The following is a 17,141-nucleotide window of genomic DNA, read 5'->3' on the forward strand; positions in this document are numbered from 1 at the left end:
AAGTTGTACCATGGTCACTTTCTACTTAAAATTATTATATTTATACCTATGTTAGCAGACATACCAAAAAACAGCTCTCGAGCGGTGGTTTTAGACCATGGGATTCATTATTTGTTTCTATTAACTTTTGCAAAGCTTCTTTTGGTGATGGAATTGAGATAACATACCCAAATATTGCAATATTGACAGTTACGAGCAGATGGACAAATCTGCTGCATCATCCAAAACCACCTTTTGTAAATATTTATTGATCCCAAGGTTCACAACTGAATGCTGAAAGAATATTAATTGTGCTCCAATAGATTGCAATGCATCTGAACCTTATATAGAAACTATTATCAATCCTCTTTTGTCAAAATATAATCAATTCCACTGTTCGCCATGAAAATAATTTTTTGCCTACATGTTCAGGTGATGTTAATTGGCACCCATTAAAATCTCAGCAGAAACACCATTAATCATAGGGAAACTGTAGTAGTGGAACTACAGCTGGGAAGAAAGTGTTCTTGAATCTGGAGGTATGTGATTTCTAGTAACCATCAAGGACCTCGCAGTCTCGGGGAGAGACTGATGTCGGGAAGCTCGAAAGTCACAAGAGGTTCGACCAGCCCCGACCCGGGGTCCAATCGCTGGGCGCGGGGGTTCTGAGATCCCCCCGATGCGGGAGCTTGTGCGGAGGTCCCAACGGCCGGCTTTGGGATCCAAGATGGTCCCGTCAACGGAAGGCTCGAAGCACCGGACCGCGGGAGAACAAAGAAGGCAAGAGATTGAACATTTTTCGCCTTCCATCACAGTGAGGAATGTGGAGTAGTCACTGTGGTGGATGTTTATGTTAAAATATATTTAGGATTCAGGATTCAGGATATCTTTATTTGTCACCCACAGTCCAACAATAAGAGCAATAAAATAGGCAAATTACACAACCCCAACCAACACAAAACACACAAAAAAAAGAAACATCCATCACAGTGAGTCTCCTCCAGTCACCTCCTCACTGTGATGGAAGGCCAGAATGTCTTTTCTCTTCCCCTGCCGTCCTCTCCCGCGGTCAGGCTGTTGGAGTTGCCATGTTCCAGGCTGCGCCGGATGGTGAAAGGTCCGCAGCGGGCCAACCCAAGCCCCGCGATCCGGGGCGGGTGAAGACACTGCCGCTGCCACTGCTGTTGCACGTCGGGGCGGTCGTGGCTCCCGACATTGAAGCCCCCCCGAGCAGAGAAAAATCCCGCGGCCTATTTCAGGCCACGCCGAATGGTGAAATGTCCGCGGCGAGCCGACCCAAGCCCCGTTATCTGGGGCGGGAGAACACGCTGCCGCTGCCGGAGCTCCCGATGTCAGCATCCACGCGGCCTGAGCTGAAGGCGAGTCGCAGCCGCTCCCGCAGCCTCTGAAGACAGCCGACTCTGCAGATGGTAAGTCTGGTCCGCGGGCTCTGCGAACCAGAGCCCTGGAGGCCGCCAGCTCCAGGAGTTTGGCCGATGGTAGGCCGCAGCAGGAACGGAGACCCGACCCAGAAAACAAAGGTCGGGTCTCCGTTCGGAAGGGACAAATTTCCAATTTTACAGTCGTCGTCCCCCACACCCCCTTCCCCCCACACACATAGTACACAACCACAAAAAAACACGACATCACATCTACAATGAAGACAAAAAAAAACAACAAAAACACAAAGACAAACGGACCGCAGGTAAGCCGCAGCTGCTAGGGCAGCGCCGCCATTTTAGAGATACAGCGCGGTTTAGAGATACAGTGTGTTTTGTTGCCCGTTATTGGTATGACTGTATGGCAAATCAAATTCCTCATACATTGCAAAACATACTTGGCTAATAAAGTATGATTATGATTATGATTATGAAATTCAGAAAAAGTAAAGGATTCAATTGGGATGCATTTATTATTTAACCAACTGCAGTAAGAGAAGTAACTGCAATCCAGGAGATTCTTACATTTCTGAGAAAGGGTCTCGGCCCGAAACGTCACCCATTCCTTCTCTTCAGAGTTGCTTCCTGTCCTGCTGAGTTACTCCAGCATTTTGTGTCTATCTTTGGTGTAAACCAGCATCTGCAGTTCCTTCCGACATAGTTTCTTACATTTGCCTGATTTTTACTTGCATTCATATGCTCTTTATTCAGATTTAATTATTATCATCAACTTTGCCAGATAACAGTTAAATTGAACCTGCGCCAACTACTATCAGTTTAGTTGTCATTTGATTCCAACTAGGTGTAGAATTTATAAATGGAGATAAAGCTTTCTGGACCAATTAATGTCTAATTGATGTTAAATAATTTCCTCTGTCATTTAGTTCATCTCTACTTAAGCTCTCTAATCATGGTCTATCTTTGGTGTCACTTGGAATTTCACCAGTAATTTCTAAATGGTCTACAAACTGATCAGGAACACCAATATTTGTAGAAACAGTGAGAGAGAGGATTTGAAGTTAATTACTTTATTCCTTGTTGGATTTACAACATTATCAAAGTCTTGGTAATTGTGGTAAAGCACACAGCTGCTGTTAGTCTTATGCTTCGGATTTAAAACAACTCAAGGAAAATGGGTGATCCATTTCCACTGCAAGACAAAGCACCATTCTTTTAAGGAAGACATGTGGTTGCACACAGAAGGATGGCAATATGTCTTTTCTTCTCTGTAAGCATCCTGTGGTGATGATTATGTATGAAAACAGGAACTAACGCATGCTTGATTGACAATGCATTTATGCCATTCCTCCCTCTGTGCTCAGACTTCCTAAAAAACATCTCAGGCTCTGTGTAGTCCCTGATCTATGAATGTAACAGGGGATGATTTATTCACTGTAGCCTAAGGGCTACTGGACAAAGATTGCCCTCTGGCTCTACACATCCACTGTTCCGAAGACTCTGCACCCATCTCCAGCTGGGTAGAAATATTATTGATCTACTTGCAGGATGAATAGGGAAATTAGTTTATATTTCACATAAACTGGCTTAAAACTTAGAAGCATTAAAGAAACAACATCTTTTTCATGATGGTAGTTTTTACAAAGTGAGTATGGAGGCAAAAAGGTTTCAGCTTTGAGACTAATTGGGAATCTGGGTTCAAATAGTTCAAATATCACTTACAGTGTTATTCTTTCCAGTTTTTGCTTTAACTCATTTGCATGATCAGAAAAATAAAATCATCTCTGAATTACGAATCCTGTTACGCAACAGTCCTTTGTTGTGCTTTTAACAATTTATTAACACAGCTGCAAATGGGATTATCACAAAGAAATATTAATTAATAATGTGCCTAATCTGCCACCTGGGAGCAAACTGGTTTTAAGTCACCGAATATGATTTTTAACACTTAAAAGCTTTTAGCAATCTGTACCAAAAATAATCTTAGTTTAAAGAGTTTCCTTGAGAAGCAGCAAATTCACTTTGTGGAGACTTGCAATTATGATTCATTCAGTTAGCCGCTCAATCGCACAGATTGAGACAGGATGCAGTGCTGCATGTGTGGATTTTGCACAGTTTTCCCATGAATGTAAGAGATGCTCCAGTTTCCCATACATGCTAAGGATGTGCGGGTTGGGAGATTAATTAGCTACTGCAAATTGCCACTCATGAAGGTGGATTGTACACGAATTGAGGGGGGGGAGGAGGGGGTTGGTGGCAGGGGCAGATGCTGAGGGTGCAAAAGGAAAAATGAGATTAGTATAGATGGGTGCTGTGGTTAGCACAAATGGGATGGGCCAAGGGGCTGTTCCTGTACCAGGCGACACTATTGGATTGAGCGGCCTGTTTTGTGAGCAGCCCTGGCGTTTCAGGTAATGATCATCCACATGAACACAGATAATCAAGGTAACGGGACTTACACCAGATGAAGTTCTTGAATCCTTGCCCTGATTTGAAATGAATGCCCTAAACTGCACTCCATGAGAGGCAAGGATTGGGATAAACCACAATGAATAAAAGAGCACATGGTCAGTTTAAGATAAATCTCTTCACAGGTGTCAAATTCTTCATCACCAATTCTACCCAATGCACTTGTTCACTTGAGGGTCATAATCAGAAACAGAGAAAACTCTTAAAAAGGCTTTAACTCAGAATGGTCAGCTCTTATCTTGATACTAGAACAACAGAAACATTAATATTTCAGGCAATATTTGGTCATATATGAATACCCTTATCCTTTATAAAGATCATTCCCTTTCTTCTCAGATAGTTTTCATCTGCAATTCCTTTAAAAAGGTTTTCTAATACATATTTCCACATCCATTTTCATTGAGTGAGTTTGTGAAGCAGAGAAAACAAAACTTGTGCAACAATTATGTTATTTTGCATGAAAATAGGCAAAGGATACTAGGAACATTTCTCTGCTGGGCGGGGGCTTCAATGTCGGGAGCCACGACCGCCCCGACGTGCAGCAACAGCGGCAGCAGCGGCGTGTTCGCCCGCCCCGGATCGGACTTATCATCGGCGGAGCCGGCCGTCTTCGGAGGCTGCGGGAGCGGCTGCAACTCGCCTTAGGCTCGGCCCGCTGCGGACCGTCCGGCGCGGCCTCCAACCACAACAACCTGGCCGCGGGAGAAGACGGCAGGAGAAGGGAAAGACATTGTGGCCTTACATCACAGTGAGGAGAGGACTGCAGGAGACTCACTGTGATGGATGTTTCTTTGATGGATGTTTCTTTTTTTGTGTGTTTTGGGGGTTGTGTAATTTTAATACCTATTTAATGCTTTTATTGTTGGACTGTGGGTGACTGAATTTCGTCCAATATTGGATGACAAATAAAGCTATCTTGAATCTTGAATCTTGAATCTTGAACAGTTTGGAAACACAGGTGGTGATAATACTGACTTTTACTCAACACCTGCTAGAATCCGTGAAATATTTTGGCATGAACATCTCAACACAGAACTGAGCTGATTAACTTGTCAAGGCACCCCAGGTGGCAAGTTCTGTGCTTCAGTAATATCCTTATGATGTTTCTATAAGCTTAAGATTATTCAACATTAAACTTCCTGTATTCTCTAATGGAAAAAGGAAGTTGGTTCAATTATGACCAAAGATCATCTTAGAGCATTAGCATTCAAACATTGAAAAATGTCCTAAATACATATTTAATACACAAGTTTTATAATTGATAATACCATAAAGGGCCTGTCCTACTTAGGCAATTTTAAGGTGACTGCCGGCGACTAGGTTGCAACCAACAGTTCGCCAGGGTGTCACGGGCATGATCGTGAGGAGTCTTCCAAAAATTGTAGGGGATCTGAGCACGTCGCTGAGAAATCATCCGGTTTGAAATTTCTCGGCGACAGCTGGCTTGTCGGCAGGTATCGTTGCTTATTGCGGGCGCTGTCGCATGCTGTCCCCAGGTTTGATAGGTTCTCTTAGATGCATTTAGAAGCACATAATATTAAAATAAGTAAATTAATTTCAAAATACCATAAAATGCTTGTGTTTAACCAATTTCATTACCGTCAGGACATTTGACAGGTAGATTGGAGGCGACAGTTTGACGGTCAGGTAAGCGTGGGAATTTTCACGATGTTTATGGCCATCAGCCATTACATTTAAAGTGGGCTTCAAACCCAGATATGCAACCCAGAAACCAGATATGCATCTCCCTTACATTTTCAAAGAATGCCCACACACATTTCACAAAAATCCACTTAACCACTTTTTAAATGATTTGTTTTAATATAGCTATTAGTAAACTGGAAGTAAATCCAGTTTATGCCTTGTTACAGTGAAGCTTGGTTTTTAAGTAAACCATACAAGGTGTTATAGTTCAAAACTCTCAAGTACTTACCGACTTGTCAGTGATTTCAGTGAAAATGAGGACGCCAGAGAAGCATTGACATCGTGGGAATTTTCGCGATGTTTTCGAAGACGCTGTAATCTCGACCTGACTCGGCATTGTCGTGGTCATTGTCGTCGGGTAAAATAAAATTTTGGCAATCTGCTACGACTTTGACAGTCGCCAAAAAAATCGCCTAAGTGGGACAGGCCCTTAAGATATTTAGTTAGCTTCCATGGGAGTAAGGAATGTGTTTCATGAAAAGTCCATTACGCATGGTGGAAAAGATATTGGTGAAGCATGCCTTAAGTCCAATTAATAATAGGGTAGAGTTGCCTGCAGGAGCCCGAGTCAACAGTAGCACATTCCACACCACCACTACCTGACCTGCTTACTGCCTTTCTGCTGCACTGGAGGACCCTTCATGTGATAATATCAAAGTTGGCAGTTTATTCAGCTCTGAGGCTAATGGTCTACATTCAAATGATCAGGAGAAATTAGCACTGAGAAGAAATATAAGCCACTAATTTTTTACTCGCTTTAACTTTGCTTTACTCTGTGCATGTGTTTCAGAGCGTTTAGTATTAAATAACCAAATATAATGGGTAACAAAATGTGACTCAAAATGACCAAAACCATTCATAAACATTCGCTGTCCCTGAAAACGTTGCTGGTGAATTATGAGGCCACTTGTAAAGCCATAGTGCACATTAAGTCAACTACACGTGCCACACTCTGCCATGGAGGGAGAGTTGCCTTATCATTTGAATTGAAATGAAAGATACAGCATGGAAACAGGACTTTCGGCCCACCGAGTCCATATCAATCATTAATCACCCATTCACACTAGTTCTACGTTAGACCCACTTTCGCATCCACCCCTGACACACTAGGGAGGGATTTCACAGAAGCTAATTAACCTACAAACCCACATGTCTTTGGCATGTGCGAGGAAACCAGAGCACTCGGAGGAAACCCACGCAGTCACAAGGAGAACGTGCAAACTCTGCACAGACAGTACCCCAGTTCAGGATAGAACCTAGGTCTCTGGCGCAGTGAGGCAGCAGCTCTAGCAGCTACACCACTGTACCACCCTTGGCGCCAATGGAAGATCGGCACCAATGTGGACACCATTGTGATTGGGAATCTTGAGAATATACATGGAGTTTAAAGACACCTTTATTGCTGTCGAATCATACTGCAGGAAAGCAACAATGGATTTATTTTTGAGGCAATAAATTCAAGGCAAGCCTGCTCAGTCCATACAGTCAATATTGTTGTTATACTTTACATAGGTCATTCATCATTTTAATCTCATGTGCCTCTCTTATTCCCATTGTCCCTTTATTCCTCCCTTCTAGCAACCAGCTAATTTATTCTTATATTTGCTCTCATTTTGCTGTAAGATTGGGTGCTTCCCCAGTGCCTTTACACTCTTAAGTTGAGAACCTAGAAGTGAGTGGAAACCATACCCACTCTATTTGAATTAATTTGAATAGTTTATTTCCTATTGCTTATGCAAAATTCCATTTAGCCTGATAACCATATAAAATGCTTCAACTGGCCTGCGAGAAAACTAGATTCTGTCTGTCAAAAATATATGCAAATTATTTGCTTGTACTTAACATCTGTAAATCCTTTAGTAATTGCTTCAGGATTGAATCTTTGGTAAGAGTGGATTGTGATACTCTTACAAGGTAGGTTTAAAAGGAAAAACAAGGGACAATGATTTCCACTTCTTCCTTTCTAACATTTTATATATGAAATTTAGCATGTCATCATAATTAACTTTTTATGATAATTTCTTCAATCTAATTCCATCTTTTATGCCATTTCCATTGTAGATGCCACAAGAGTAATATGTTATTATTGCCATTATAGTTTGTAATATTCATAGGAAAGGTCTTAGGTACCTTTCAGTAATTTTAAAGCAGAAATTTCAATTCTGAGTCTCTCAGTAATTTAACTGCCCAACGATCGCATATGGATCGATATTAGCATTTATTGCCTAGAATGCACCCAGTTAGCACACTTCCATAACACTCTTTTGTTAATGAGATGTTAGCATATTTCAAATAAAACAAGTTTAATATGGCATATTGAGAAAGATCAGAATACATAGATGGTTGAAGCATAGATGGTTATGCACAGGAAGGTGACATTTAGTCAATTTAGACATTTGACTGCACTGGTCAAGAAAGCACAGCAACGGTTGTTTTTCCTGAGGATGCTGAAAAAAGCTGGTCTGCCCCAACAGATGCAGGTGACTTTCTACCGCTGCGCCACAGAGAGCATTCTAACATACTGCATCTCTGTGTGGTACCTCAGCAGCACAGCAGTGGATAGGAGAGCTCTTCAGCAGGTCGTCCCCAGAGCACAGTAGACCACTGGGATACAGCTCCCAGTCCTGGAGGACAACTACAACACACGCTGCCTCAGAAAAGCCACCAGCATCTGTAAGGACCACACACCCTGCCACCGTCTGTTTGAACTCCTTCCATCTGGCAGACATTATAAGGACTTCCGCCCGCACCTCCAGACTGAGAAACAGCTTTTTCCCAAGAGCTATAACTGCACTGAATCAGTCTGATAAGTGCCCCCATTATACCTATTTGTATTTACCTTATTTTTAATTTTTATTTTTACCATATTTATTTATTTTTAGAACATCGATATGGAGGTTGCAATCTTAATCTCGTTGTACTTGTACAATGACAATAAAGATATTTCATTTCATATCATATCATATCATATATATACAGCCGGAAACAGGCCTTTTCGGCCCACCAAGTCCGTGCCGCCCAGTGATCCCCGCACATTAACACTATCCTACACCCACTAGGGACAATTTTTACATTTACCCAGCCAATTAACCTACATACCATTTCATTTCATCAAGTCTATGCCAGCTCGTGGTCAAGAAATGAATCCTATTTCCCTGCTTTTTCCCAATAGCCCTTCAGGTTATTCTCTCAGGCACTAATCTGTTTCCATGTTGAAAGAACTGATTGGTTCTGTTTCTTCCAAAGAGGAAGAAAGATTCTAAGGGGAGTAAGAGGCAACCATGGGTGACAAGGGAAGTTAGGGATGGAATAAAACTAAAAGAAAAGGTGTATAACATAGCAAAGAGTAACGGGAAGCCAGAGGATTGAGAAACTTTCAAAGGACAACAGAAAGTAACAAAAATGGCAATACGGGGTGAAAAGATGAAGTATGAGGGTAAACTGGCCAAAAATATAAAGGATAGTAAAAGCTTCTTTAGGTATGTTAAGAGAAAAAGATTAGTAAAGACAAATGTGGGTCCCTTGAAGGCAGAAACAGGTGAAATTATTATGGGGAACAAGGAAATGGCGGAAGAGTTGAACAGGTACTTTGGTTCTGCCTTCACTCGGGAAGACATAAACAATCTCCCAGATGTACTAGACGATGGAGTATCTAGGGAGACAGAGGAACTGAAATAAATTTTCATTCAGCGAGAAATAGTATTGGGCAGACTGATGGGACTGAAGGCTGATAAATCCCCAGGGTCTGATGGTCTGCATCCCAGAATACTCAAGGACGTGGCTCTACAAATTGTGGATGCATTGGCAATCATTTTCCAATGTTCTATAGACTCAGGATCAGTTCCTGTGGATTTGAGGGTAGCTAATGTTATCCCACTTTTCAAGAAAGGAGCGAGAGAGAAAACGGGGAATTATAGACCAGTTAGCCTGACATCAGTGGTGGGGAAGATGCTGGAGTCAATTATTAAAGAAGTAATAATGGTGCATTTGGATAGCAGTAAAAGGATTGGTCCAAGTCAGCATGGATTTATGATGGGGAAATCCTGCTTGACTAATCTTCTGGAATTTGTTGTGGATGTGACAAGTAAAATGGATGAAGAAGAGCTAGTGGATGTAGTGTATCTGGACTTTCAGAAAGGCTTTTATCAGGTCCTACACAGGAGATTAGTGGGCAAAATTAGAGCACATGGTATTGGGGGTAGGGTATTGGCATGGATAAAGAATTGGTTGGCAGACAGGAAATAAAGAGTAGGAATAAATGGGTCCCTGTCAGAATGGCAGGCAGTGGTGAGTGGAATGCCACAAAGTTCGGTGCTGGGACACAACTATTTACAATATATGTTAATGATTTAGATGATGGGATTAAAAGTAACACTAGCAAATTTGCAGATGACACAAAGCTGGGTGGCAATGTGATCTGCGAAGAGGATGCTAGGAGGTTGCAGGGTGACTTGGATAGGTTGAGTGAGTGGGCAGATGCATGGCAGATGCAGTATAATGTAGATAAATGTGAGGTTAGGCCACTTTGGTGGCAAGAACAAGGAAGAAGTTTATTATCTCAATGGTGTCAGATTAGGAAAAAGGGAAGTGCAACAAGACCTGGGTGTCCTTGTTCATCAATCACTGAAAGTAAACATGCAGGTACAGCAGGCAGTGTAGAAAGCTAATGGCATGTTGGCCTTCATAACGAGACGATTTGAGTACAGGAGTAAAGAGGTCCTTCTGTAGTTGTACAGGGCCCTGGTGAGACCACATCTGGAGTATTGTGTGCAGTTTTGGTCTCCTAATTTGAGGAAGGACATCCTTGCTATTGAGGCAGCGGAATCAAGGGAGATGGAGAGAAGGCAGGCACGGGTTACTGATTGTGGATGATCAGCCATGATCACAATGAATGGCGGTGCTGGTTTGAAGGGCCAAATGGCCTCCTCCTGCAACTATTTTCTATGTTTCTATGTTTCTACTCATAGGGAATGTGTTTCTGGGTGTACACCTGGTAATATCAGCAACAATGATTCCAGGTTTGTACTTTCTATTATTTTATCCATGCTTTGAAAATTCTTCAGTTTCTCACCAGACATTTTGTTATGATTTCCTGCTTTGAGACTGAATGACAGCAGATATATTTATCAGAGCCTGAAAATGCCAGACATTCCAACTCCTGAACTATTCCATTATTGCAAAGATTTTCACAGATGTTCAGTCAACAACTGACGATAAACTATCCAACTTATAATGCAACCGAGTACTTTTATACTGGCATTTCAGGATTAAATATTGAGGAAAACAATGTGATTACTATTAAGCTAAATCATTCCCAGAATTGTAGTTACTTTTGGAAATAATCTCAATGTGCTCTACTTGAGCATTTTTATTTTAAGCAGATGTGTTTTAGTTTCATGTTTTAATTGTGTTTTCTATCTTAGCTGTCAAATCCTATTTTTTTATTTAGTATCCATTTACAAAAAGCAAGTTAATGTCTATTTCTCTCTCTGCTGAGAAAAAATTCAAACGAGGTGCAATAACTTGAAAACATATTGATTTATATTTCACTCACACAGTGCAGCCTTAGACATAATTTTTCACTTTTACTGTTTAAAGGGCCTGTCCCACTTAGGCGATTTTTTTGGCGACAGCTGGCGACTGTCAAAGTCGTAGCAGATCGCCGAAATTTTCTTTTATCCGACGACAATGACCAGGACAATGCCCAGGACAATGCCCAGGACAATGCCCAGGACAATGCCCAGGACAATGCCCAGGACAATGCCCAGGACAATGCCCAGGACGAGTCAGGTCGAGATTACAGCGTCACCCGAAACATCAAGAAATTCCCACGCTGTCAATGCTTCTCCGGTGTCTTAATTTTCGCTGAAATCACTGACAAGTCAGTAAGTACTTGAGAGCTTTGAACTATAACATCTTGTATGGGTTACTTAAAAACCAAGCTTCACTGTAACAAGGCATAAATCGGATTTACTTCCAGTTTACTAATAGCAGTATTTTAAAAAATAATTTAAAAAGTGGTTAAGTGGATTTTTGTGAAAAGTGTGTGGGCATTCTTTGAAAATGTACAGGAGATGCATATTTGGTTCCTGGGATGTATATCTGGGTTGGGAGCCCACTTTAAATGTAATGGCTGATGGCCATAAATATCGCGAAAATTCCCACGCTTACCTGATCGTCAAACCGTCACCTCCAATCTACCTGTCAAATGTCCTGACGGTAATGAAATTGGTTAAACACAAGCATTTTATGGTATTTTGAAATTAATTTACTTATTTTAATGTTATGTCCTTCTAAATGCATCTAAGAGAACCTATCAAACCTGGGGACAGCATGCGACAGCGCCCGCAATAAGCAACGATACCTGGCGACAAGCCAGCTGTCGCCAAGAAATTTCAAACCGGATGATTTCTCAGCGACGCGCTGAGATCCACTACGATTTTTGGAAGACTCCTCACGATCACCCCGGCGAACTGTCGGCGACAGCCTAGTCGCCGGCAGTCGCCTTAAAATCGCCTAAGTGGGACAGGCCCTTAAGCAATCTGGCCATGTAAAGGATATTGGTTCTACAAACATTTTGCTTGCTAGGCAAGTAAGGATATGTGGTGAAGACAGAACTGGCAAGGGATGGAAAAATGATAAAGAAGGAGAAAATACAAAATGAGGGTGGACAGGCAAGAAATTTAATAACCGATTCTTAAATCTTCTACAAATTAAATGTCTGTATCTTGAAAGCTGAGACAAAAAAAGTAATTAGTAATGGGGAACACGAAAATGGCAAAGGGGCTAAACATAGATTTTGTATCTGTGGTTACAATAAATACATAGAAGTTCACCAGTGCCCACAATGATACATTAATCTAGCTTTGTTAAGTACCTTGTTTTGGATGCTTACACCTATGGTGCAAGGTAATGGCGCTACTTTAAGTTATTTGTTACACTTTGTCCGGGGTAAAATAAAATAGCAGGTGCATCTGAGCGGTGTGCAGGATGTTAGATCACAGATTGAAGACTGTGGATGTGAATCGGATCAAGAAATGGACCAGTGAAATAGGTCATGATATTTGGAGGATTGGAGCCTGGGAAGAAATAGGGAGAATACTCATTGGAGTTTAGAAGGATTTGGGGGGATCTCATTGAAACCTGATTAATGGAAGGTGTAGATAGAGTGGATGTGAAGAGGATGCTTCCATTGGTGGGAGAGTCTAGGACCAGTGACTAGGACCAGACCAGAATAGAAGGACATACCTTAAGAATGGAGATGAGGAATATCTTTAGCCAGAAGTTGGTGAATCTATGGAATAGATTGCCCCAGACAGCCATGGAGTCATTGGGTATTTTTAAAGCACAGATTGATTGGTTCTTGATTAGTGAGGGTGCCAAAGGTTACAGTGAGAAGGCAAGAGAATGGGGTTGAAACGGGAAAATAGATCAGCCATGATTAAATGGTTGTCCTAATTTTGCTCCGTTGTTTTATAATTTTATAATTTGAGGATCTCGGCCTGAGATGGTGATCCTGAAAGGATACGGTTCCGGGGAGGGTGCCTGTTACGGCCTGGATATGGGGATCCTGTCTGAGGATCAACTTGTAGACAGGGTTTCTTACTGTAATTATGGCCAGAGAAAGGGCTCCCATCAGGACCTAAACATCAGAGAGTTCATCCACAGGTCATAAGGGTGGGAACAAGATACATAACCAGAAATCCATAGATGGATTTCCATTGTTATGTGACTGAAAAATCATCACAGTTGCAATCAGGAAGAAAGGATTTGCAGATCCATATCTTTGCCACAGTGACCAGCAGATAAATCTCCAGGCCTAAAACCAAACCATGTGCAGCAGCTAATTAAGGAGCAAAAGAAAGAGGGACTTTAAACTGTTCATATCACTGGAGATAAAAATTGATTAAATTAAAAGGACCATGGACTGATAATTCTCTGGTCTTGATTGTCTGGATCTGAGGGCTTGGACAGATACACCTATTATGTGTGGCGGGGCTGCGCAGCAGCTGTGGCTCACCTGCAGTCCGTTTGTCCTTTTGTTTTTTCTTTGTTTTTTGTCTTAATTGCAAGTGTTGGATGTGATGCAGTATTTTTTGTGGTTGTGTACTATGTGTGTGGTGTGGGGGGGGGGGGGAACTATAAAAATTGTCTCTTCCGAACGGAGACGCGACCTTTTTTCTGGGTGGTGTCTCCATTCCCGCTGCGGCCTACCATCGGCCAAACACCTGGAGCTGGCGGCCCACAGCTGGGACCACCTGGGGCTCTGGTTCACAGAGTCTTCAGACTGTACGCACCACCTGTGGAGCTGGCTGTCTTCGGAGGCTGTAGTGGTGCTGTGAGTGAGGTTGCGACTCGTCTTCGGAGGCTTCGGAGGCTTCGGCCGCGGGCCGCGGGCCCTGTGGACGTCTGAAGCTTGCATGTCCCTGGATGGGGGCCGACTTCGGGAGCTCTGGCAGCGGCAGTGTCTTCGTCCGCCCCGAATGAGGGCTTGGGTCGGCCCGCTGCGGACCTTTCACCACCGGCGCGGCCTGGAATAGGCCACAGGATTTTCCACCGCACGGCGGGGTCTTCAATGTTGGGAGCCCCGACCGCCGGGCGGTAGCAATTTCGACTGCCTGACTGCGGGAGAAGACGGCAGGGAAGAGAAAGACATTCTGGCCTTCCATCACAGTGAGGAGGTGACTGGAGGAGACTCACTGTGATGGATGTTTTTTGTTTTATGTTGGTTTTGTGATTGTGTGTTTTATTGCTTTCTTTTTTATTGCCTCTAATTGTTGACTGTGGGTAATGTAATTTCGTCCAAGACATGTTTTTGGATGACAATAAGGGCTATTCTATTCTATTCTATTCTATTCTACATTAATTGCCACCATCCAAAATTGACTATTATGGAATCATAGAGTCATACAACATGGCAACATGCTATTCCATCTACTAAGTCCATGCCATCCAAGGTTCCTGTAGATTTCAAAATAGAAAATGTAACACCTGTTTTCGACAAAGGAACAATAGAATTAGGGAACTACAGGTCAGTTAGCCCAAACTCAATAAGTTAGTGACTGCAGGAATCTGTTTTTAAGAAGTGATATTATAGCCCTTAATAAAGCACACCAGGATTTGAGTCAACGTGTTATATGAAGCAGATGTTGTGTGTATTTATGAGATGCTGAATTCTGAAGCAATGGACAATCTACTCGTGGAACTCAGACGATTGGGAGCATCTATGGAGGGTAATGGTGGAGTCATTGCGTATTTTTAAAGTAGAGATTTGCATTGGGTATTTTTAAAGCATTTTGGATCAGGACCCTTCACCTGGACTGAAAGAGCAGAGGGGAGATAGTCAGTATAGAGAGGAGGCAAGACCTAGAAAGTAGTAAATGGATCCAGGTGAGAAGGGGTTGATTGTCAGATGCGTCACGTGGGGAAGGGAAGGGTGGAAATAGTGATGAGGCTGGGAGATGATAGGTAGGGTTAAAAATGGTGGGCAGATGGAAACAGTGGGGAAAACTATAACCTTCTGCCTACTCTACCTCCCTTATTTGTTTCCGTGCTTCACCATCCTTTCCTATCAGATTCCATCATCTTCAGCCTTTTATTGCCTCCAACTATCAGCTCCCACCCTCTGCCCATATCTCTGTCCTTCCCCCATCACCTGATTATTGTCTGCCTACCAAATCCTTTCTTACCCAGATCCATCTATTGCTTGCCAGCTCTTGCCCCACCCATTCCCCTCACCTATTTATACTGCCTATCTCCCCCGTACTCTAAGTCCAGATGAAGGGTCACGAGCAGACATGTTATCTGCCATTCCCTCCACAGAAGCTGTTCGACCCGCTGAGTTTCTCTAACAAATTGTTGCTCCGTATTTATTATTTATTGAACATGTTGCTACTAAGATGGATAATTGGAACTAAGTGCATGAGGCATTTGGATATACAAGAAGCATTTGATAAGGTGCCACATAAAATTGTTTACTGCACAGCAAACAGTCTCATGTGGTTGAAGATAATGTATCAGCATAGATAGAGGATTTGCTAACAAATCAAAAACATTTAAGGAGTCACATTTAAGTTGGCAAACTGTAATTAACAATATATTTCATCTGCTGGTGCTGGGTGGTGCAGTGAGCTATTTACAATCTACGTAAATGATTTATGCGAAGAGACTGAATGTAATGGCAGTACTGTAGTGGTTAAGTTACTGAACTAACATCAAGAGTTCTGGATCATTGATCCAGAGAGACGAGTTTGACTTCCAGCCTCACATCTGGGAAATTTAAATTCTGGTAATTAAATAAATCAGCGATATATAAAAGTTAGCCTTATTCATGGTCACAATCAAAAGATGATCTAGTGGTAAAATCCCATTGGATTCACTAGTGTTATGCAGGGGAAAGATCTCAGCTACCCTTGCCTTCCATGAGCTCAGACTCATCAGAATACTGTAGTTGATTCCTAACCACACCCTCACTTCAGAAGCAGAGGCAATGAGGGATGGCCAATAAATAGTAATGTGGTCAATAAAGCCACATCCTGCCACTCGGGTAAAAAGTCTCTGGAATATTATGATGATACAAATACAAGAGGACACAAAGGCTCTGCAAAGGGATATAGACTGGTTAAATGAACTGGTAAAAAAATGGGAAATGGAGTACAATATCAGGCAAAGTGAAGTTGTCCACTTGTAGAAAGAGTAGAAATGGACAATATTGTGGAAATAATGTTTTTAAATAAAATGTTGGTATCCAGAGAGATCTGGAACATAAAAGTCCAATATACAGATCCAGTTAGGTAAATAAGAAGGCAAAAGGAAAGTTGATGTTTAGTACAAGGGAGGTGCAGGACAAGATACAAAACACCTTGCAATTGTACTGGACTTTGGCAAGACCACACCTGGACTATTGCCTAGAGTTTTGAATTCCTTTTTTACGAAATAATGTAAATGACTGGAAACAATGCATTGAATATTGACCAGAATGGTCCTTGAGTTGAGTGGGTTAGCCTTTGAGGAAAGAGTGGGCAGCATTTATGTTTTGGAGTTTAGAAGAATGAGAAGTAAGCTTAATGAAACAGTAAAGGTTCTGGGTGGGTTTGACAGTATATCTTATTTGACTATGTTTCCTTCTAGGGTACAGAAGAGGTTTACCAGAATGCTGGCTGGATTAAATGGGTATTAGCTATAAGGAGTGTTGGACAAATTTGAATTGTTTTGTTCTGAGTGACGGAGACTGAGGGTGAAATTGTCAAAGGTCGAAAGCATGGCTTTAAGATGAGAGGGGCAAAAAGAGGTGTGCAGGGCAAGCATTTTTGCACAGAGAGCCATGGGTGCCTGGAACTCGCTGCCAGGGGTGGTGGTGGATGCAGTTACTATAGATAGGTACAAGGAATGGAATGGCTTTTAGATAGGTACAAGGAATGGAGGGATATGGGTCATGTGTAACCATTGGAGATTAGTTTCACGTGGTATCACGTTCGGCACAGACGTAGTGGGCTGAAGGGCCAGGTTCGGTGCTGTACTGTTCTACGTCTAAGTTCTAATGGAAGATTCTAGATTAGAGAAAGGGGCAAGATGAATGGGTTGGCTCAGATA

This window comes from Rhinoraja longicauda, chromosome 16 (genome assembly GCF_053455715.1).
Source record: "Rhinoraja longicauda isolate Sanriku21f chromosome 16, sRhiLon1.1, whole genome shotgun sequence".
NCBI classification, from domain to species: domain Eukaryota; kingdom Metazoa; phylum Chordata; class Chondrichthyes; order Rajiformes; family Arhynchobatidae; genus Rhinoraja; species Rhinoraja longicauda.